This window comes from Hylobates moloch, unplaced genomic scaffold, assembly GCF_009828535.3.
Source record: "Hylobates moloch isolate HMO894 unplaced genomic scaffold, HMol_V3 SCAFFOLD_17, whole genome shotgun sequence".
NCBI lineage: Eukaryota > Metazoa > Chordata > Mammalia > Primates > Hylobatidae > Hylobates > Hylobates moloch.
Genome location: NW_026652292.1, coordinates 47,392,463 through 47,418,302, shown reverse-complemented (window position 1 = coordinate 47,418,302; position 25,840 = coordinate 47,392,463). Strand labels below are relative to the sequence as shown.

General features: G+C 33.0%; 1 long non-coding RNA gene across 3 annotated transcripts in view; it reads left to right on the top strand.

Moving 5' to 3' along the window:
* LOC116456841 (uncharacterized) overlaps nucleotides 1-24,488 on the top strand; it is a 34,439-nt gene extending 9,951 nt beyond the window's left edge. For 2 of the 3 annotated variants that reach the window (XR_004244820.2, XR_004244819.2), the window contains 3 exons: nucleotides 5,480-5,681; nucleotides 22,249-22,544; nucleotides 22,922-24,488. This is a non-coding gene — a long non-coding RNA (uncharacterized LOC116456841). The remainder of the gene's footprint in view (nucleotides 1-5,479; nucleotides 5,682-22,248; nucleotides 22,545-22,921) is intronic. The other variant, XR_004244821.2, reaches the window with a different exon arrangement.
* The last annotated feature ends 1,352 nt before the right edge of the window (nucleotides 24,489-25,840 follow it).

Sequence of the window (25,840 nt, the reverse complement as noted above, 5' to 3'; positions counted from 1 at the left end):
GTAGCCAGAATATATTAATAACTCCTGTAAACTTAACAAAAAGCAAACAACCTCAAACAACCTGATTCAATAATAGACAAAGGACTATTAAAAGTGATGCTTGGCCAGGCAGGGTGGCTTACACCTGTAATCCCAGCACTTTGGGAGGCCGAGGCGGGCGGATCACCTGAGGTCAGGAGTTGGAGACTAACCTGACCAACATTGAGAAACCCCATCTCTACTAAAAATACAAAATTAGCCGGGCATGGTGGCACATGTCTGTAATTCCAGCTACTCAGGAGGCTGAGGCAGGAGAATCGCTTGAACCCAGGAGGTGGAGGTTGCAGTGAGCCAAGATCGCATCATTGCACTCCAGCCTGGGCAGCAAGAGCTAAACTCCATCTCAAAAAGTGATGATCAACATCACTAATAATTAGGGAAATGCAGATCAAAACTACAGTGACATAATACATCATAAACATTAGTATGGCTACCATTAAAATAACAGAAAAGTGTTGGTGATAATATAGAGTACTTCATACTCTTGTGCATTGGTTGTGGGAATGTAAAATGGTAGTCACTGTGGAAAACATTATAGTGGTTCCTCAAAACATCTAAAAAAATTACCATATGATCCAGCAATTCCACTCTTGGGTACACACCTGAAATAATTAAAATCTAGGTCTCCAAGAGACATTTGCACACTCATTTTCATAGCAGCATTATTCAAAATAGTTAAATTGTGGGAACAATCCTAGTGTTCATCAGTAGATGAATGAATAGAGTGTACTATATACAGAGACAATGGAATATTATCCAGCCATTAAACAGAAGCAAATTTTGACATACACTACAACATGGTTGAACCTTGAGAGCATTGTGCTAAATGAAATAAGTCATTACAAAAAGGTCAGTCCTTACGATTCCACTTCCATGAGATAGATACTTAGAATAGTCCACGTCATAGAGGCTAAGGGTAGAATAGTAGTTACCAGGGACTGGAGGAAGTTAGGAATGGAGAGATTTGTTCAATGTGTACAGAGTCTCAGTTTTGAAAGATAAAATGATTTCTGGAGATGGATAGTGGTGATGGTTATACAGCACTATGAATGTTAATACCACACAATTCTACACTTAAAAATGGTTGAGATGGTAAATTTTATATTATGTGTATTTTACCACGATAAAAATATTGACAAAAGAAATATAGGCTCAGCCATTCCCAAAAACTAGCTGACACTTGGTACCCAGCTCATGGAAGGGTTGGGGTGACAGCTTTGGATACCAGCAGGGGAAGGAGGTGTTGTGAACAAGGTAAAGGATGCCTGTTTGGGTAATGTGGTGTGGAAAACACGGGTTCAGCCAGCATTATCTGATCACAACCTAGGAATGTAGTAATTGTGTCCTAAAGAGTTCTAGAGAAGGTATGGCTGAACAATGTGTTATTCTGTGTTTACAGTATTATGTTAAAAATAAATTTAACATAATCATGAAATGAATTCTTATTTATCTTTCCCTGAATAATCTAGGTAAGACTTGGATTTGTTGTTATTGTCAATGAAGCATAGTAACAACCTTTGAGAGCCATTCGATGCCAATAGTCATGGGTGTCATAATGGATGATTCTGTGCCAAGAATAAAGATGTAATCTGCATTACATAAATGACATTAGGAAACGCAGAAGCAAGAAGACCCAAATGTTTTAATACAAATAGATTCTGACAGGCCATGGCATTGTAACAGTAGTATTGTTATATTTTTCCTCTGGGTTAAAGATATGAAATTAGCTAGGCAGATTGCATTTGAAAATAAAGAATGTGAAAAGATGTCTCCTGGACAAGCATAGAAAGTAATGGTGACTGGACATTATTAAGAATGTTTATGTGTATTCACTGGAAAATAAACACATACATAAGTACCTCTCTCCACCCTCAATTTTTTTAATCTTCATTGACATGGGCCATAAAATTATAAAATATTTTAAACCAAATTGTTTCTGTTTTCATTTTTGTTTTGAGATGGACTCTCACTCTGTCACCCAGATTGGAGTGCAGTGGTGTGATCTCCGCTCACTGCAAGCTCTGCTGCCAGGGTCCTGGTCCAAGCGATTCTCCCATCTCAGCCTTGTGAATAGCTAAAATTACAGGCGTGCACCAACACACCTGGCTAATTTTTTTTGTATTTTTAGCAGAGAGGAGGTTTCACCATTTTTGGCCAGGCTGGTCTTGAACTCCTGACCTCAACTGCTCCACCCGCCTTGGCCTCCCAAAGTGCTGGGATTACAAGCCACTGCCCCCTGAGCCACTGCCCTGTCCACGAAATTGTTTATATAAAAAGAGCTCCACAAAAATAGTTGCCTATGCAGTGAGCCATGATCATGTCATTGAACTCCAACCTGAATGACAGAGTGAGACTCTGTCTAAAAAAAATAAAAATAAAAAAATAAAAAATAAATTGCCTAGTGTCTGCACACCCTATAGAGGATCTTGGTCATATAATCAAAATTATTTCTAATACAGATAGAGGTACGGTACAAATTAGACTTTCTGATAATTAAAACCCTCTTGTTAATTGCTTTTAATTGTTATAAATCACTGGATCATTGGAAATTTGGACTCTATGATTCTATACTACTTTTTAAAAATCAACAGTAATAAAAATCCAATTTATTTTTATATTATTGGTTAATTGGAAAGACACAACTTTTTAGTTATTAATTGGACATTGTGTCAATTTTTATTGGACTACTACAGATTTACTAGTTAGTCTCAATATTTTATATTGATTTTTAGAATAGCATATGAGCTTTGAAAAATTATTAAAATAGAAAAAAAAGAAGTTAATATTCCAATATTCCAAGTGTTACTACCAATGGCATATTGCATTTTATTTGAGATTTTATTTTATGCATTATTTGGATGCTTTTTAAATTTTTTTAAATAGGAATGAATAGCAGATAAATGTACCTAATAATATATAATTGTACTCTATTTAATAGCATGGTAATGATATTTTGCTAATATGTATCATAAACAGTCAACAAACGTTCAAACTCTCAAGGATGTTGTTATTAGATCTCCAAAGACAGACAAAGATTACGTTTAAGTATTTCTAAATTCAATGTAAATATGATATTTTAACAAGGAAGTACAATATTTATGTTATTTAACCAACACATGGATGTGACAATAGGCAGTAGTTACATGTTTTTCCAAACAAATTAAAACCAGCTATTCAAATCTACCTCTGAATTTTATATTCGACTTCTTAATGCAAAAATGTGAAAACCACAAAAATTAAAATAGTTTTAAAAAATAGCATATGCAGAAATTATTTTCTTTAATTATTAGACTCCTTAAATAGTGGGCAATTTATCGTATTTATAGGTCAATAAGCAAATCCATTACAAATTTTAAAACCATTTCAAAAGAGTTCATATTTTTAAGATACTTTTTTTCACTATACATCACCTATTTCCACAAATATGTAAATGAAATAATTCTATGTAAATCTCTTTTTTCTACCAATAGGTGGCACTAAAAATGTGTATATTTCAGTAATAAAGTATGTTCACCGCTACGTTGGTTTAAAAGGCCTTTTCCTATAAGGCAATTTCAGCTGTAATTTGAGTTAAGAACTCTTATTAACAATAAGATTACTCTGATATGAACAAGAAGACTTTCATTAGACAAATACAATGTAAAATCATTATAACGATGGACCATTACATGAATATTTTACTTTGCTGGTATTAAAAACTTTGTGTTGTGATCAACTAAAATTGTATATTATTTAGTAAATTAGATATCATATTTTCCTTTATTATTACATTACTGTTATTGGGTAAGTTTGCCATTTTCACCTTAGTCAATGTTGTTAATGTTTATCTGAGTAAACAGTGCATATAAAAGAATTCTACAGAATTTAGAAGCATCTTGTATTTGCTTTGACTGTTTATAAATCTATTCATTGTTTTGTAATATTTAGTAAAACTAGGAGAAAATATCTAAGTATTTATATTTGTATTAATTTTTTTAGTAGCACTCTTCATTTTACCCATGTGTATATACTTAAAATTATTTACCTCCTAGTATTAAAAAAATCCTATAGGGCCAGGAGCCGTGGCTCATGCCTGTAATCTCAGCAATGTGCAAGGCCGAGGCAGGTGGATCACTTGAGGTCAGGAGTTGAGTACCAGCCTGGCCAATGTGATGAAACCCCTTCTCTACTAGAAATGTAAAAATTAGCCATGCATGGTGGCAGGCACCTGTAATCCCAACTACTTGGGAGGCTGAGGCAGGAGAATTGCTGGAATGTGGGATGTGGAGGTTGCAGTGAGCCGAGATCACACCACTGCACTCCAGCCAGGGTGACAGAGTGAGACGCCACATTAAAAAAAAAAAAAAAATCATATATCTCAGTGTTTTAGAATACTTTTTAATGTAGTTTGTGCAAGAAGTTTATTTCAAGAACTCCTAGGGGGAAAAAACCTTATGCTATTCAGTGTGCACTGTTAACAGCTGTTTTATTAAAATGATTTATTGCCATAAGACAAATCCTAATGATATTCTTATATTATAACTCTATTTTATTCTGGGCTTGGTTGGTGTGATTTATTCAGATTTTCTCAGAAAGTCTCAACCACTGTGTAGCTGTAGCTATTAAATAGCAAATGTGTTTTATATTATAATAATGAACATGCATTTTTCATACTTGAACTTTCCAATAACAGATATTCTTGAGTAGTTTCAGTGCTTTTATTGGATCCCATTGAAGTCTTATTATCTTGTACAATTTGTCTCAACTGTACTTCTGATTCCTATTTTCTGCTCTTAAAGCCTACATGGGAAAATAAACTGAACCTGACATAGAGTCTGCTTTAATTCTATGTCCAGTGTCTCATCTCTGATCAGAGATGGATCAGTATGAAACACCTTTATTTGTCCTCTTTGCTGGCAGGAATTCAGCTTAACTTCATTCCTTTCTTGAGCTGCAGAAATCTTATTTCTTGATGCCGTCCACACCACTTGACTACTTATGGAGACTAATACACACTCCTGAGTTCCCTCCCTTGATCACCCTCTTCTCTTCAAACCACCATAATCGGATTTTGTGTTTTTAGGTTTATAGAATAAGGAGAAACAAACAAACAAACAAACACACCTTAATCACTATAGCGAACAAACAAACTTAGATACTTAAACCAGAAAGATACTTGTTATTTTAACTTTTAAATGCAGGGAAATATTCAGGCATATTTAAAGATGGATGCATCTAGGTCCTTGCAGTAGTCAGTTTCCAAGGTAACTCCCAGTGATCCTTGGCTCTTAGAATTCACACTTCTGTGTACTCCCCTCCCACACTGTACCAGGGTTGGCATGTGTGACCAACAGTATATAGCAGAAGTGATGTTATTTTCAGAATTATGTTATCGGAAGTCTGTGGTTTTGTCTTAGGCACTCACTTTCTTGCTCACTGGGTCTCTGTCACTTGTCCGAAGGAAAGCAGATACCATGTTATGGAAATACCATAGGAAAAAGTGAGGTCTCCAGTCAACAGACCACATGGAATTGAAACCTGTCAACAAACAAGTAGTGAGTTTGGAAGCAGATCCTCCAACCCCATTTGAGCCTCAGGAGAGACCCTGAGACTAAAACACAAGCTAAGCCACTTCTGGATTCCTGACAAACAGAAACTAAGAGGTAATAACTGTGTATTGCTTCAAACTGCTACTTTTTAGAGTAATTACTTATGCAGCAGTAGGTAACTAACACAGATCTCAAACAATATTATCAGAGTATGCATCTCTCTGTTCTTGGCTGTGATAACATCAAGTTGCACCAAATGCAAATAAATAGAAATGAATTCTGGTGATCAAATAACGCAGTCATGATCTGTCTATCATGTGGATTCTAAATCAGGAGTTTACAAACTACAAATTGCTCGTCAAAAACTTACCATCTGTTTTTGTAAATAAAGTTTTAATAGAACACTACCACTTCATTTACATTTTGTCTATGACTTTCATGCTACAATTGCAGAGCTGGGTAATAAAGACAGAAATCAAATGGCCCATAAATCCCAAAATGTGTGCTATTTAGCTCTTTACAGAAAAGTTAGCCAACCCTTGCCTACATGGTGGAGAGTATGCACATTGACTTGCATGATTCCTGGTTAGTAGCAACTGAAAAAATAAAAAATAAAAAATCCATAACTTGACAGAGAAAGCTTAAGAGAGAACCCTAAATTACCTGTCTTGGACCATGTGCCTTCGTGCCAATCATGTGGCCAGGTGGAAACGTTTCTCTTTTGTCTGTTCTTAGTGAATGCTGATATCAATATTATAAATAAATAGAAGACAAATAGAAAGTTACGGCATACCAGTTTGAGAGAAGAAAATAATAATATTTAAATTATTTATGAAAGGTACAGTTTTAGTGCAGTACCTTTAAGAAGATGAACTTAAAAAGCGATCTGGTTTTATTTTATGAACATAATTAGTGCACTGGTTCTTTAAACCCTGAGAAAAGCCAGTTACTATGAAATTAAAGGCAAATATTTAATTAATAGAATTGTGAGAGCAAAGAGGAGCAGAAACTGTTCAAAGGAGAAATACTTGCTTTTAGATATGTTCAATAATGGATTATTAAAGCACCACCAAAAACATGTTTATGAGACAGATGAGTTTATTGGTTACTACGGTAAAGGGGAACAATACTACCACAGTCTTAGTACCATCTTAGAGCAGAAAGGGCAAACTTGGCATATTTATGAGATTTTAGAGCTTGGATTAAGGTGAGTCTTTCAGTTCAGGGATGCAGTGGAGGCGGTGCAGGGCATGCTTAGGAGTGGGCGAGAATCATAATATAATAGTTAATGACTGGGGGACACAGCAAGTTGAGGATATATATAATATATGATATGATATATATTATATATACTATATATAATATATTACATATTATATATAATATAATATGTAATATATTACATATTATATATAATATAATATATATAATATACTATGTATTATGTGTGTGTTTAAAATAATTGTATAATTATTTTATATTATATATGATATATAATATATGCATTTAAAATAATTGTATATTAAATAATTGTATAATTGTTTAATATAATTGTGTAAGTGTATATTTATTTTAAACATATATAATATAATACATGTTATATTATATATAATTATACTTCCCACATGGATCTGTCACCACATTCACACCTAACTACTTTATTTCTATCATATTATATATATGTATATCATATATTATATATACTATATATAATATATATCATATATTATATTATAAAAAGAATTCTATGTGTTAAGAAGAATTGTTATAGTCACATTTAATATATGTATTAATATAGTTGTGTGTCTATGTACACACATAACATATATTATATGTAATGGAATATATACAGATACATATAATTTACAGAAGTGGTCCTTGGAAATGAGAGAACCTGAAGTCTATATGAGCAAAATTTTATATAATATATGATTATATACTTATGTTATGAATTTATTTAGATAGATATTATATCTGTATATATAATACATAATTATATAACAACATATATGTGCATACATAGATATATAATTATATTATATGAATACATATATATATATTAAATGTGACTATAGAAATGCTTCTTAACAAATGGAATTCTTTTTAGGCCTAAAATTACCTAAAAGCTAATAAAACTTAACCTTCAGGATCTCTCATTTGCGAGAAACACTTCTATAAATTATTTCTTTGTAGGTACTTTTTCAAATTATCTAGATTTGAGTGTACCATTTATTTTATACCAGGATCCTGACCGATACTATATTTTCAAACAGAGATCATGATTTGTCACCTCTTTCTCTCGGATTTATCTCTGAATGAGTTTACCTAGTTTAATCTGAACCGCCGTTGCTTTCAATTTAGCTTCAGTTTATAATATTATAAATTTTCAGATATGTTCTATAGTTTGAAACAAGCAATGTTTTTATGCCTACTATGTTTGAAATGTGACAATTCTGCTCATCTAGTCTTATTAGAGACATTAAGTAGATTATTTTTAAGCAATTATATTCTATAATTCTGTGACCTTTTCAATAAAAAATACTGATAACTAAGCTCCGAATCAAACAAATATGGTAGTATCATCATGTTGACTAATTAATAGTAAAAAACAACCAGTAGAGGGTGCAGCACACATGACAGTACAGTATTTTTCAAGTGGTCCATAAATATAACAGTGATAGAGAGTGAATCATAGAAATAAAGTAGTTAAGTATGGATGTGGTGAGAGATCCATGAGGGAAGTTTGTGGCTCCAGAGCTAGATTATTCCTACACTGAACAATTCATCAATTAGAAATTGATAATGGCAGAGTCAGATAAAGTAGAATGCATATTTAAAAGACATGAGGCAAATATAAAATAGAGCTCCTGCCCCGAGGATTTTAAAATCTAGTTAAGATGAAAGATATTTTAAAAGATGGAATATGAATTACAGTATATGAGCAAGGCTATCATATTGTAATAGGCGTTAATCACATCAGTTAAATGAATGTAAGAATATAAAAAGCGGACTCAAGAAATTATAGCAAATACATGAGAACAAATATGAGAGAAAAGAATGAGCTTTTCATAGTATAAGGAAAAGTTAAGAATAATCAATGGATCTGTAAGTAAATAAAACATTTTGTGCTTAACTTGCTTTACTGATTCCTTAAATTAATTGTTTAAGTAGATTAAAGGAACACTTAAATTTTAAACAATGGGCAAGAGATGCTAGGAATAATAAATATGGAAAATTTAATGTTTATTTTTCTAAAAGTCTCTTATCTAGAGTTTAATATTAGGAGTTATTTTTTATTTACAAGTTTCTGAGTTAAATTTTTCTAACTTCCTTGCAGCACATAAATCATAACTTTTTGGGGTTTTGTTTTGAAAATGTCCTAGCAATGTACATACTTTATAAATTTGTTTATTTAGAAAAATTTTGTCCCCTGACATCCAGATAATTTCCTTTTGCTTAGTTTTCACCGTTATTCAAGTTAAAACTAGGTAGGTTTAAATATCATTTAATTTAAAATTTAAGCAGGAATAGAGTACATGTTTGAATGTTTATATTGAAGATTATACTTTTACTACAAAAATGTAATTATACCTGCAATGAGATTCCATGCTGAGCACAAAAGTAGCTTTTATCACAAAGTTATCATTTAATGTATGTCCAACACCAGAAATTCTGAAAGCCCAAAAAGAAATATACATTTCTGACAGGTAATAGAGCACAACATTAATTTTGGAGGGTACAAATATTCAAACCATAGCTGATGCCATAGACCCACTAGACTCATTCTCCTTCCCTGTTAAGTACAGCTATATATCCTAAACATATAGGGTAGGCAGACAAAAGGGAACTATGAAAGGTGAAAAGAGGGAGGCAAACTAGATTGGGACTTCAGGGCTGAAGGAAAAACACAGCAACAGAGTGTAATATGTCTCCCCACTCTAAAGAAGGAGGTAATCTATAATCAGCATTTTCTGAACCCTCTTCTAACATGAGACGTTAGCAGATATGACAGAGGATAAAATCAGTGAATGTGAGGATGAGCAATGATGTGGTAGGCAGAATGGGAATGGGTTTAAGGAGGTACCTATATTAAGCAGCATATAAGTGTGGTAGACAGACTAATGGTCCCCAAAGGATATCCATGTTTTAATACTTGGAATTTGTGAATATTTTACCTTACAGGGAAAAGAAATTTTGCAGATGTAATTAAGTTAAAGATTTGAGATGGAGGGATTATTTTAGATTATCTAAGGTGTGCCGTATGTCACAAGAGTCCTCATAACAGACAGTTAAGAGAGTCTGAGATAAACAAGAAAAAGTGACAATAGGAATAGATATCATAGTGGTGTGATTGCTGACTTCGAAGATAAATGTTGGAGCTGCAAGCCAAGAAATAGAGTTGGCCTCTAGAAGCAAATGAATTCTCTCCTACATTCTCCAGAAAGTGTACAATTCTACCAACATCTTGATTTTAGTCTAGGGAGAATTCTGTAAGGTAACACATTTGCATCTTTGTACTCTAAAGTTTGTAGTAGTCAGAATAATATCTCCTCAGAGTAGTGATTTGGTATACCAGTACTAAAAAACCAACAGAGATTTTGGGACTTGAAATTCAGATGCTGCTCTAATATGTCTCTAAAATGTGGAAGTCATTATGGATAGAGCCAAAAATGATTTTGAGAATCCTGAAAGAAAAAGCCTAGATTGCCTTGATCAAACTACCAGTAGAGATAAATGGTTATTGATTACTTTACTTGAAAGAACTCAGAAGGAGGGGAGGGGGAGTGGGAAAGAGAAAACGTACGTCATCATGGGAAATACCAGAATCATCAGGAACAGATTGTGGTAGAAATATGGATGTTAAAGGTACTACCAGTGAGGGTTCAGAATGAAATAAGAAACATGTTACTGGAAACTCAAGGAAAGGAGGACTTTGATATACATCAGTGGAAAGTTTAGCTGAATTGTGCCCTTTAGTTGTTAGGAAAGCAAAATTTATTTAACAACCAACTTGAATATTTAGATCAGGAGGCTTCCAAGCAAAGTATTGAAGGCTTGGCCTGATGTCTTCTTGCTGCTTATGGCAAAACAGAAAACAAGGAAGATAAATTGAGAAAGAAAACCTTAAGCAAAAGATCAAGTATTTCATTATTTGGGAAATTTTCAGCCTATCTAGGCAGCAAAAGATGCTAAAATTGGGAGATTCACTAAAAACATGCTCTGGCGAAAAAGCAAAGGGTGTGGATGCCCCCCCCCCTTTTTTTTTTTTTTTTTTTTTTGCTCTTTCTAGCACCTTGGGAAAATCAAAAGTTCAAAGTATTCCTCACCCAAACATGTCTTTAAAGAGATTAGGCATGTGACTCCTGAATCTTTTCAGCAATCTCAGCAGAGGCCAGAATAAAGATGGGATTATACAGGAAAGATCTGTGTAGGACCACTCTCTTCTCTAATTGACTGAATCTCTGTGACATGCATGAGAGATCCACAAGGGCTTTGAGTTACTGCACAAGCAGAAACACTGTCAGCTTGGACTGAAAAAGACAAAAAAAAAAAAAAAAAAAGGGCCAAATAATATAGGCGGGAAACAGCCTGATAAAACTAATCAGCTGCAAATGTGCTACCTTTCATTAAAAAGAAAGGAGACAGGCTGGGCACGGTGGCTCACGCCTGTAATCCCAGCACTTTGGGAGGCCCAGGAGGACGGATCACCTAAGGTCGGGAGTTCAAGACCAGCCTGACCAACATGGAGAAACCTTGTCTCTAATAAAAATACAAAAATTAGCCAAATTAGCCAGGCATGGTGGTGCATGCCTGTAATCCCAGTTATTCGGAAGGCTGAGGCAGGAGTATAGCTTGAACCCGGGAGGCGGAGGTTGCAGTGAGCCGAGATTATGCCATTGCATTCCAGCCTGGGCAAGAAGAGCGAAAATTCGTCTCAAAAAAGAAAGGAAGAAAAGAAAGAAAGAAAGAAGAAAGAAAGAAAGAAAGAAAGAAAGAAAGAAAGAAAGAAAGAAAGAAAGAAAGAAAGAAAGAAAGAAAGAAAGAAAGAAAGAAAGAAAGAAAGAAAGAAATGAAAGAAAGAGAAAGAAGAAAGAAAGAAAGAAAGAGAAAGAGAAAAAGAAAGAAAGAAGGAAGGAAGGAAGGAAAAAAAGAAATAGAAAATGAAGCTGAAAGCTACAGAAGATTACCTCCAGGCTTAATGGAGTTTGCCACTTTGGATTTCAAAATTGCTGGATATTGGTGACTTTTTTTTCTTCCATTTACTTCCTTTTGAAATGGAAATTCTCGTAACTGGTATCCTGTACCTGGCTCACAATTGTATTTTGGGAGAAAACACCAACATTTTTTCTAGTTTCAAAAATTTACAGATAGAAAAAAAATTTTGTCTCATGATGCATCTTATTTATAATTGATTGAGATTATGAGATTTGGGAATTTTGAACTGATGATATTTACATGAGATCTTTGGACCTTGATGCTGTAATGGGTCAAAACTTTTGGGAATGTTGGAATTGGGTTGTGTGAAAGCATTTTGCATGTGGGACAAATAAAAACATTTAGCAGCCAGTGAATGGACATTAATAGACAGAATAATGGTCCCTCATTCATGTCCCAATCTTTGGAATCTGTAAATATGTAAATTTACATTGCAAAAAAGACTGCACAAGGGATCAAATTATGGATCTTAAAATGGAGAGATTATACTAGATTATCTAGGTGTACTCAATATAATCACAAAGCTCCTTATAAAGGAAAAAAAGGAGGCAAGAGATTCAGGATCAGAGGAGATATGACGGTGTAAACAGATGTCATATAAATGTGATTTTTGCTTTGAAAATGGACAATGAAGCTGGAGAACAGGAGAAAAAGTATTCCTCCCTAGAACTTCCAGAAGAAACTCAATCCTGCCAAAACCTTGATGTTAGCTAAGTGATATTTGACCTCCAAAAATGTAAGAGAATAAAACTGTGTTGTTTTATTCTACTAAATTTGTGGAGATTTGTTACTACAGTAATAAGAAAATAGTGCAAACAGATAAAAATGAACACAGCCTCAGGGACCTGTGGAACAATGACAAAAGGACCCACATTTATATTATCAGAGTTCCTGAGGAGTGGAGAAAAAAGATGAGCTAGAAAAGTATTTGAAGTAATAATGGCTGAAAACTTCAAAAATTTGGCAGAAAACATATAGCAACAGAGTCAAGAAGCTGTGTGAACCTCAAATACATTTATATCAATATAATACCATAATTAAACTTCTGAAAACTAAAAGAAAAAAGTTTTGAAATCATTGAGAGAAATGACACATTACTTATAGGAAACAAAAAATCTATTATTTTTGAATTATCTAAATGGCAAACAGTAGTAATAAAAGGGGAAATATATTGGATACAAGAAAACTAAAATAATTTGTTGCCATAAAACTTACTCTTAAAGATTGGCTAAAGAAAATTCTTTTAAAAAAAGAAATGATAAAATAAGGAAATTTGAGAGCAAGACAGATCAATAAAAAGTGGAGAAATATTCATATATAAAATAAAATTTATTGTATGAGTTTTATAAATCATACCTAATCAAAATCTAATCACATGTAAACAAATTACAATACCATCTGATACTCAAGGTAATGATATTTAAAAGTGGGAAAGGTAAAGAAATCTAAAGGGAAGTAAGATTTTCCCACTCCACTTGAACAAACAAAATGCTGATACCAATAGACTCTGTTAATTCACATATGTACATTGAAATGCCCAGAGCAATCACATTCAAATATAGTATAACAAAATCAAGAAAGGATCCTGGAAAATGTTTGGGTAATCTACACAATGGCAAAAAAAAAAAAAAAAAGGAATTAGGACCAGAGAAAACAAATAATACAAAATAACAAAATCAAGTTATAATATATCACTAACTGCCTTAAGTATAAATGACCTGAATATGCTAAATGACAGAGATTGACAGAGTGGATTAAAAAAAGAAGAAGAAGAACATGATGTATCCATTTACTGTCTACAAGAAACTGACTTCAAATTCAATTACATGGGTTGGTTAAAATTAAAGTGTGGAAAGTCATATACAAGCCAAACACTAATTTATGAAAAGAAGAAGAGGCTACATTAATAAATTAGCACAGCAATTATGGAAAAAAATAATTGGCAGTTTCTTAAAAACACTAAACATGCAATGACCCTACTACCCAGTAATTATACACTTGGCCATTTATCCCAGAAAAATGATAATTTATGTTCACACAAAAATCTGTGCACAAATATCCATAGCTTTTTTCATAATAGTAAAAAAAAAAAAACAGAAACAGCCAAATATACTTTAATTAGTAAATATAATTAAGTGGAAAAAAGCTAACTTAAAAAGGCTGCATATTGTATTATTTTATTTATATAACATTTTTGAAATGGAAAAATATATGCAGAAATGGAGAACTATGAACTAGAGGTTTCCCAGTTGTAAGAAGGAGGAGGGGAGAGCAAAAGAGAAGTGAATATGATTATAAAAGGGCAATGCAAGGCATCCCTGTGATGATAATAGTGTTTTGTAATTTGATTTAATGGTGAATATATGAACCTACACATGAAATAAATTTGCATAAACACATACATGATTAAAAGTAAAACTGGAGAGAGTTGAGTAAGATGTGCATTCTGACATTGTTAATATCCTAGTTATGATGTTGCACTATAGTTTTTCAAGAGGTTACAATTGGGGGAAACGGGCTGAAGTCTAAGCAAGGCTCACCTATATTATTTGTAAAAACTGCATGTGAATCTACAACTTTACAAAATAAATGGTGTAATTAAAATTAAGTGGGCATGTGTGTATATTTTAAAAATTCTCCTGTTTGCCTTATTGATTCATGTGTTATTTAAAATTCTGATGTTTAATTTCAAAATAATTGAAAATTTTGTACGTATTTTAATATTGTTGATTTCTAGCATATTTTACATTATTTCAGTCTTTTTAAATATGTTAAGATTTGTTTTATGGTCCAGTTTTGCTTTTTTTTTCTTTTTTGAGATGGAGTCTCGCTGTCTCACCCAGGCTGGAGTGCAGTGGTGTGATCTTGGCTCAGGTTCACGCCATTCTCCTGCCTCAGCCTCCCGAGTAGCTGGGACTACAGGCGCCCACCACCACGCCCGGCTAATTTTTTGTATTTTTAGTAGAGACAGGGTTTCACCGTGTTAGCCAGAATGGTCTAAATCTCCTGACCTCGTAATCCGCCCTCCTCGGCCTCCCAAAGTGCTGGGATTACAGGTGTGAGCCACTGCGCCTGGCCCTGTTCTGCTTTTTTATGGCAGGAGGACCAATCCTTCCCATAATTTGAACTAATATGTTGTTATTCAAGAATTCTCTTTTTTAGCACATAATTTCAGAAGACTTTTTCAGAATCTCTAATCAACTGAACGATCATAAGTAAGAGTCGGTACACTGAAATAAGTGATTGGATGTAAGTCCTGGTTTCATCATTTTTTAGGTGTATGAGATTTAGCTTATGGTATTAAGGTGCTATATTTTTTTCTAATGAAAAATATATCACTACATTTACAATGTGAAGAACATGATTTTGAAATGTACAAACCAGTTACACTAAGCATGTAGTGTTCCTAAAGATGTTCCTAAACAAACAGCTAAATGAGAATCTCTTTTGAGGTATTAATTTCATCTCACCAAAGCATTAATTTGCCATGTTGGGATACTAGATGCAAGATTCTATGCATTTCTTTTGTCATCTGGGTTTTGAAATATCTTGCTTTTCTAAAATTCTATTCTGATTTGTTTAAACCATAACTCTAACATGTGTTTCTTATTATATATCGGTCTTCATTTTCATTTATGTTGTGGAAGACTGACAGATTTCCTTTGCACACATCGATATATCTCATCACTACTAGCATTACTGCTGCTTATCCATCTTGCTCCAGGCCTCATTGCTGTTGCACTTTCCTCATCAGCTTCCTTCTTCCTTTTGCTAGTACTGCTGATTTTCCCTATCTTACCCATGAGTCACATCCTCAACGTGCTGGTGTATTTCAGACATCTGTACCTTATTCAAGCCTTTTCCATTTTATAAATTTTGATCAGCCCTACTTAACCTCATAGTGGGCAGGCTTTAACTGGCTTTTATAAATGTCTATTCTTTCAGATGAGAAACACAGGTTCCCAGATAGCACTGCGAATCATCCAGAAGTCAAATGTAATTATATCTATTATTTCAAATTTTTATTATGAACATTTTGAAAACACAAGTATCAGACAATAATGTAGTGAAATTCATATACCCTTCACCCAGCCTCAACAAATTTAAACAACTGGCCAATTTTGTTTTATCTGTTATCTATATGCACTAAATTATCCTTGTTTCCCTTTCAATTAGTTTAAAACAAATTCTAGCCACTATATCATTTTACCCATAATACTTTAGTATGAGAACTATTGAAGAAAAAACTTCTACTTAATATAACCCTATCTAGATTAAAACAATTTACAATAATAATTCTTGAATATTATAAATATATATTATATCATCCCTGATTATAAAACAGTAAGTTATAACCAAGGGAAACATATGTTGCCATTTTTACTTTTAAAACTTGTACTAACCTATTATAATACATTTTATACACATTCATTGTATTCAATTTCAAATCATGCGGTTAGTATTAAAATCCACCAAATATATTACACACAGCATATTCAAGTTTTGTAAAAGATTTCACATCACTATTTTCATTTTGCGAGGTGAGTTATATATAACTAAGAAAAATTGAGAGTCAATCTAATTTTATCTAGGCTTGTAGTCATATTCGTCTTTCACTCTTAACACCACTTGGTAGCAAGGGCTTTAAAATGTGTATTTCCTTAGTATCTTAGTAAAGGGTATGAAATTTGTCACATTTTGCAGATGAAGAAACTGAGGCTCAGGAAATAGTTGATATAAGTAATAAATGGAAAAGCAGCTTTTATACCCCCATGTCTTTTCAGCCCATTATGATGACGTTTTCCTGTGTAATTGTGATGGTAATATTAAATTGCATTGTTTCTTCTACACCAGCCACGGTACCAAATGTCACCAGAGAGAAATTAGTAATGGCCATAATTTCAAAGATACAAACTCTGAAGTAAAAGCAAAATTCTTCGTCTCATTTTACCTTTCAGTATTTCTTCCTTAAAACTATTCAACAGAGTAGTCTATCACCCAAAACTCCTTGACTCCACCTAAACTCTACTAATGACTACAGTGATTAGTGCATACTTTTCCTCACAATGAGGTGTTTAAATTGATTTTAGAGTCAACTCTGATGCATCTCCAAGGAGTTCCTAAATATTCTCAATTGCATCTCTTCCACATCTTATGAATACATCCCCCATTTCACTGATTTTTTTTTTAAAAACAACTCTGTGCAAAGGAAAACTGTGTTATATGGTATATAAAAATGATTAAGTACTTTTAATGCCTTCCAAAGAGTTCACAAAAAAGGTATTAAAGAAATGTGCATAAATTATTACAATAAAAGTGAAAATGAAATTATCTTAAGAAAGACACACAAAAAGAGCAATATGGGAGTTAAAGAGGCCCTGTAACTTTCAGAAAAGTATAGAGAAGAGATACAAGACTGAAGAAATATACCTCTCTGGTCAGGTTCAGCAAGTGACATGGGGAACCCAGAGTTTAAGAGGCAGATTTTCAGCATATAAGAAAGATGTATATGTTTAACCTATTCCACCCATGGCCTTACTCCAATGTTAGTGCCAATACCTCTACTTTTCGCATAGGACTCTTGACATTTAAAGCAGAGTCTTTAGTCATGCTAAACAACTCTGATCTCAGATGGCCCTACTAACCTATTTATATTTTATGCATAGTTCTGCATGTAAACCTGTTCAGCAGCATTTATAAATAATTTCAAGCGCTTTCATCAGTTTTCCAGTATAGTTAATGTTGTATGTCTGCCTTTCTTTAGTATAGCTATAAAGTCAGCTTCTACTTCCTAAGATGTTTTAATCTGCATTAAGATTCAAATACCTTCCTCAAATTCAGTGTCTACCCAGGTAGCACTTTCTTTGAAAACTGTGGAGAGCATTATGCCAACACACTTCTCATTTCTGGAGATGAATTCGTGGGTTAATACGCCATTTTAACATTTTCCAAAAAATACTTGCTCAAATAGATGTGAGAGAGGGAGAGAACAGGTGGTATCAATGATTTGCATGTTTTACAGACAACTGTAAGTTGGCATGCAAGGAAACTCTCATCTCTTTTATAGTGGAATTTTTTAACCCTGGCAGCCTGATCTGAGCACCATTCTACTGGCTCCCCAATCACAATAGCTCTTTAAGTAACTGTGCCAACATATGGGTCATTTACCAGGACAGGCACAACAAGTACACATCTAAATAGGTAAACAGAGTAAACCTGTGGTTTATAAATTGTTTACATATTACTTAAAGCAGGCTTTTATGTTTAGCATACATTTTTCCAAAACCTATTCGTGGAGCTTTAATCTTATGATTGAGATTAAAATTTAGAAGAATAGTTATATGCTAAGACCTAAGCAAATAAAACATTCTCTTCTTTTTAGAGTTAAATTTAATTTGTTTAACCTAATAGTTTCATCATGTATTGTTTGATGGAATAACCAGTGATAAATGTTAGGACTACGGTATTTTTTAATGGATAATAAATTTTTAATTGAAAAATTATGATAATGAAGCTCAGGATTCATGATACTGGATTAATTCAGAGCTCATGTTGCAAACACAAAGGAAATTTTTAAATACTCAGTTCAAGAGTTTTCTTGCTTTAATTCTGTTAAACAGTGTTGATTACTTGAGACTATAATTAAAAGCGCTGCTTTGATTTTTCTTCATGGAAAATTCAAATGGCAGAAGAGAAGCGTCATTACTAAACATTTGTTCCCAAAATGATGATTCTCTTAGTTCTTCCCTTAGTCATCCAGAGACGTATCAAATTGGACAGCTTATAATAAAGAATTCACTTTATGCAACCTAATTTTAAAACTTCTGTCTTCTGCCCCAGACAAGAAGTAAAATTTTATTGGGATAATAATTTTTTTTTAAATTAAAGACCCTTCTTAAAATTATAATTGTGCTATTAGTAAGCTTTCTACATGAGTACACCTGAAAAATTAAATTTCCATCTTGAGGAGATGAAGACTTGAGAATGAATATAACTAAACACTATTAACCTAACGAAAGTCACATTGGGCAATAGTTTCAGAATTTGAGAACAGCTTTAATTTTATTCTCCAGAGCCACACATATTATTGTTGAAATGTTAAACCTAAACCAAATATGAGGAAAAAAATTAAACAATAATTTTAAATTAATCCAACAAATTATTACAAATCAGAGATTAAAATAATTCTACAAAAAGTAGAACATTTGAAAACCAATTTAATTCATTCACAACTGACTGAATAAAAGGGGATTGGACATATCAAATAATCTAATCAAACATTTTCCAAGCTATACATTCACTATTTTCCCTTGAGCCATTTCTCTCTATTTGACAACCATTGTCTCAGTGTAGTCATTTAATATTTAATCCACTTTACGGAACATCTGCCAAATTATAACCTCTTCCTCATTCACCCCCCTCTGAATGTTTTCAGTCAATTATTTAATATTTCTAAAAATTTTTCCCCATGGAAAAAATGAGATCTCTATCTCTGTTCCTTCTGTCCTTTGCCCTAGACCCTTCATCTGGGGCCACAGAGATTATGAATTATCCTACATCTATGGCATTAACATTGAGCTTGAAAGAAATTACCTGTTCTCTGAGCCTTCTCAACTAAATCTCTACTTTGTATCCTTTTTCAAAAAGTGATTAGACAAATTTTTAGTTAATGGTTCAAGAGAAGCTTGAATTTTCATTTTTTGGGTGAGGTGGTTCACCTATTGATATTAAGGAGAAGAAAATACGAGGAAGCCGTTGGTGACAATGTTGGTATCTAAATACTAACCTGAACGAATCGTTAGTCTGACTCAGTATGGTCTTTCTGATGGTTATAAACAAATCTGCTATATGAAAATAAAAATGTTCCTTTAGAATTCAGTCTAAAGGCACTGTCGGTTATACTTAATGATTAATAATAGTCACTGAGAAAGTTATGCCAGTCATATTGTTTTGCATAAAGAAGCGATCATATATGGTGCTTCATTTCTTTGCAGTATTTTAATTTTTAAACCTAGAGGTTAAAAATTTTGTTTTAAGAGGTTATACATATCTTAAGAAAATAAGCTTTCCACGATATATTTTTAAAAAACACAGTATTAGCTCAAGTCTTTATTAGGATAAGAGCTAAAAAAGAATAATTCAGCTATTTGTTACATTTCCCTTGGGCGTTCAGTTCTATAAAGCTTTTCTAATTTTATAAGTATCAGTGTAATTTAATGTCCATCTTTCATAATACCTTCAGTGTTCTTTTTCAAACTATGAACTGGAAACTGTTACTTCTCTGAGAATAAGAAGTAGAAGAAAAGAGGTGTGATGGCTTTTATTCCTATTATTTAAAGCACAAAATCTCCAGCTCGTACTATGGCATGTACAGCATTTTGCAATCAACTTCCAGAATACTTTTCCAGTTTCATCTCCATGTTTTCATCATATTCCCTCTTGCACAGGCCACTGTCTCTATAAAATATGCATCTTCCTTTTCTGTTTGCATAACTCATGCACATGCTTGTGAGATCCAATTCAAACTTCCCCACTTTTCCCTAAGCATAAACAGTCCCTCTCTTCTCTGTTCCCAGAGATTCTAGCATTTGCATCCATAATGAATTAATAATACAGTTATATTACAGTAGACTGACATCCCCTCAAGAGCAGGCAATGTGTGTCATTTATCTTTGTCCTTCGGTGTCCTTCAGGGTGCCTGATACTATGGAGGAAATGGACTTGGAGGTTTTTAATCTCAGCATCTAATCTTATCTTTGTCTTTACAACTAACTCCTTAATTTTGATCAAGTCCTTTCAGCCCTTTTGGTCTGGGAGTATCATGGTCATAGGCATGTGTCCCTTCAGGCAAGAAGACAATAAAATATGATAAAAGAACATAGACTTTAGAGTAAGAGAGTCATGTAATGAGGATATCAATTTATTGTTAGATAAACTCTCTTTTATCCCAGTTATTTTTGGAGCAAATACAAAAGGGATTAATAATAACTACATGGTGGTTTTGTGGTAAGGATTGAATGAGATATAGCATGTTAAAAGACATCTTGCATAAATTTGACTAGATATCTTCTAAAATACATTAGGAGCTCTAATAATCTATGGATGAAAGAAAAAGCTTTTAGAAAGCTTTTCTAAGTACAAAAATAGCTGAATTTTTATCCTAGTTACTTTTTTATCAAGAGAAAAAATGGTTAAATTGAAGTTTGTCAAAGCAAAGCAGTAAAAATTCTGAACAACTGAAAAGGATGGGATCTTGAATTGAAAGTATTAATTGGAATTGTATAAAATTTGGTTCTAATGGGGATGTTATTAACAGCCTTCAGAATTTTAAAATTTAAGAGGAAAAAAAAAGAAGAAGAATTTATTCAAAGTTTTACATCTGAATAAGAACTATAGGACAAAAGGAAAAATTTTTAAAAATACTGTGGTGTGAGAATTGAAGTTTCAGACTAGAAATGGAATGTCAAGGAAGAAAATAATGTTTATCAGAGATCTGCGTAATTTTTTAAACAACGTTATGTAAGGTGAGACCTAGACTTTACAATTCTCGTAGATTTAATTTTAAAGCAATTAATTACAAATTCATTTATTTAGATTAAATAACACGGATTGCTAATGTATTGCTTAAAATATGCCAATTAACACTGAAAAACAGTGACGTTTTCTCATGATAACACTTTTGTAGTTTTCACTTTTAAAAAAATCAATTCCCTTTAGAAGTGATTATTTTTGTTTCTATTTAAAAATATATTTAAACTGTATTTCAGAAGTACATTTATGAAGTGCTTTTCTAAAATCAATAATGTAACTATGGTGATTGTACTCATCTTATTCTCTGTTGAAATTTATTTCAAAGATCTAAGCTTTTTTTCCTGGTGTTCTTATAAAAAATTCTAAACATTTATGTCCAAAATTTTTGGTTAAAAGAACAATTGTGTGTGTGTATGTATTAGCATATTTGTATAAACATCCTCTTCACAACACACACAAACACATATCTACTTTTGATTTTTTTTTTGAGACAGACTCTCACTCTGTTGCCCAGGCTGGAGTGCAGTGACTCAATCTCGGCTCACTGCAGCCTCCACCTCCTGGGTTCAAGCAATTCTCCTGCTTCAGCCTCCCGAGGAGCCGGGATTACAGGTGTGGGCCACCACACCTGGCTAATTTTTGTATTTATAGTAGAGACAGGGTTTCACTGTGTTGGCCAGGGTGGTCTCAAACTCCTGACCTCAGGTGATCCACCCTGGCCTCCCAAAGTGCTGGAATTAGAGGAGCGAGCCACCACACCCAGCCTTCATTTCATTCCCAAACATATTATGGTATTGTACAATCTGGTCTCTGAAAGACATTGATAAATTACTCATTTCAGCTCCACCAATCTACTGAAAGTGTATAATAGCGAGATATCGGCCAACAGTAAGCATATTCAAAATTAAATTAAGTATCCTTTTCATCTTTTCAGGAGTCTCATCAAATTTTAGTCACAAAATTAAAGGGGAAAGGAAAAAGGAAGGAGCAGAATGATGGAGTAGAAGACTCCACTGATCACCGTCCACCCCTGACAAGGACACCAATTTAACAACCATCTACACAGAAGAAAGACAGAAAGAAAGAAAAAAAAAAAAAACAAAAAAAACACCTTCATGAGAACCAGAACCAAAAATCAGATGAGCACTCATAGTAGCTGGTTCTGACTTCACAATGTTGAAAGAGTACTATGTCAGCAACACTGACATCTTGTTAGGGAGACTTTAAAGCGTGAGTTCCATTTGACATATCTTCTAGGCAATTCAATTGAGAGTGTCCTATGGGGTATTACTTTATGTTTGTATGATATAGTAAGAAAATTATTTTATAGGGCAAAATAGACATCGTTTAAATGATTTTATTAAAAATCTTATAAACTAAAGATTATATTTAAATCTTGGAAAAATCAGTCAGTCCAAACGATTTCTACATGATGATGTAATTTAGAAGTTGGGAATTCAGTGCTGTCATCCCAGTGACTTTTGGTCAACCAAATAGTGAACTTAACCAACCTCTTTCACATTGCTGTGATACAGAATCTGTCAGGGCTGAGGATATACATTATTATATTGAAAAATAATGTGGTATGTTTTACTTCTTTGTTTCAGAACTTTTGGGAACTTATTTGCAAAGAAGTCCCCGCCATAAAGATCTATAATCTTTTCAACAACCTATTTGGGAAAATGCATGATAGAGCCGTGAAAAACATTACGTTCTAAGACAAAGGCCTAATATTACCATGAGCAGCATAGAGTGACGGAGAGAACACTAAATGCTGACTGGGTGCTGTTTGCAATTTGATCATCAAGCGGCCATGTGACCTTCAATGGATACCAGCTTTCCATGAGGCTTCAACTCCTCATTCACGAAAGGGCAAAATAATATTTACCTCAACTTCTTTCTAGGGCTATAGAGAAAAAAAAAATGTTTAGAAAGAATGTAATATTTTAAGAGAGCATGTTGTTCTTTATTGCCATAATAAAAGTAAGCATAATCTACATTATGAGGATCACCTTGGTATAGTATTAAGCATGACACTGAGAAACAGGCGATGAGTTTCAGTTATGCCTTCTGAATTTATTATTGGTTGGCCTTGGAAAAGCTCCTTAACTTCTCTGCATCTCTTTTGCTGCTTTTGTAAAAAGCAAATGAAAAGACAACACATTAATCATGGCAGGAAACTGGAAATTACAATCTTTCCAGGTTAAAACCACATGTTTTGAAGTAAAATCTTCTGGTCTAAGATTTTTTTTTAAGATAATGGATAATGAATTTTCAATAATAATAATAGCATATTCTCAATAATCATAATACTTAAATGTATTGAACCTCTACATTATTTAAGAAATATGCTACTTTATATATATGTTATTTAGTCTTCAGAAAAAAACACTCTGAGAGATATTATTTTTGTCATTTCACCACTAAGGAATCTGAATTTGAAAGGTTAAGTAACCTTATCAACTCATAGAGAGACTAGCAATAAGTTTGAGATTTAAATACAGTATGATTCTAAAGCACGGGTTTTGAACCATTATGTTCCAATCTTCTCAATATAATATAATAGCTCTGGGTATGAATAAAGAGTTTCAGTTTGAGTCTGTAAAAGGTCAGTGGTAATTCAAGAACAAAAACAATTTAGTCTTTATAAGACGTAACAGTTGTGCCCTACTTGATATTTTACCCCTCTTTATACTTTATTTACACTGTGCCCATCATATAGGAACTGGATGTTTTATACTTGAAACAGGGTTAATAGCACTCGGTTATATGATTTAACAGTCAGCTTACATGTCCATTCACCTCACTTGCGATTCTAGACCACACTGCCAAAATATTCATTTTAGTTATGAGAAAAAATATATTAGAGAACTGTGGAGAGAGGGAACCAAAGTTAGTTTAGGCATGAAATTGTTCTGAGCTGAGAATTTTGCCCCTAGGAATTTTAAGCAAATATGGATCCACTCCTCCATGAATTAGAAACATTTGTAGTTTCCTACATAGTGCAGACCTGAGGATTTCTTTTATTCTTTTGTTCTTTATTCTTTAATTAGAAGAATTAAATTGAATGGTTCCTGAAAGACTTATGGCAGATTGTACTTTCCAATATAGCTACAACAATATTTCCCAACACTTATGCTCAACTGCAATGTAATTTTGTCTTTTTGGAAACTGCAGAGGCTAAAGTATATTTAGGAAGTAGAATAAAAACGACTTGACATTGAATTGAATGAGGAGTGAGAGTTATTTTGGCAACAAAGTTAAATCTCAGGTTAGTGGCATGAAGGTTGGTGTCTTTTCAAAATATCAAGAATTTTTTGTGTTATTGGGTTTGAAATAACTAAAGGCATCTAAGTAGAGATTGTGAGAAATCAGTAGATAGGGGCCAGTGGTATATTTTACACCAGAGGAAAAGTTGGGCATGAAAAATAAAATCTGAAGAGGGCTTGAAACAAAAGCTTATGGATGCACATATAAATATATATGTGTATATGTTCGCATGTATGTATTTCTCATATGATTGTTTTAATAAACTTCTCACAAAAATGCCTATTTGTTATTTGCTTTCTATATAATTCATTTTAATGATTGGAGGTTTTTTTAAAGACTAAGTTTGGAGTGACTCTTAGAGATCATAAGGACAAGTCTTTTATGAACTATAGAAACTCCTCTTGTAATAATCTTGGGAGGTGCTGATTAAGCATCTGTTTCCATATTCCAGACAACAGGAAACTCACTACATTAGGGAATGGGCTAGTTCATTATGGAATGCCTCACTGGAGGGATAAAATCACCTCTTATATACATGGGTCATAGTTTTTTTGTATAAAACACCATTAAATAGAAACTTCTCTATTTTTATGAAACCTTTTCAAACACTGTGAATGGTATTGTGCCTGTCCAAATACTGTTTCTTGAGGTAAAAACTCCTCATTTTTCCTTCCACCTTCTCGGCAACTTGTAACATGGTTTTCTGGTTCCTCTGGGTAGTTTCTGAATGGATGCATAGTGGTTGGTAAGTATATTCCTTAAAATATTTTATATATACATATACATATACACATATATATACATATATACACATATATATACATATATATACACATATATACATATATACACATATATACATATATACACATATATACATATATACACATATATATACATATATACACATATATACATATATACACATATATATATACACATAAATATATATATATACATGAATGCAGAAGTGGTCTCTCAGTACATATAATTTTGTAAAAAGAAAGAATCTATAGAAGAAAACAATAATGGGTTAATTCCCATTAAGTTAGAAAGAGTACATATTACAGTCATTAGGAGTGTATAATCCAGAACCAGATTACTATAGTTTAAATTGCTTTGCCCGTACTTACTATGTATAACTGGAAAACTATTTGATTCCTTGTAACTACTATCTTTTAATTTTTTAAAAGAGGGGAATAATAGTATCTATTTATAGAAAATTTTTACATTGTTATATGCATAGGTCTATACAG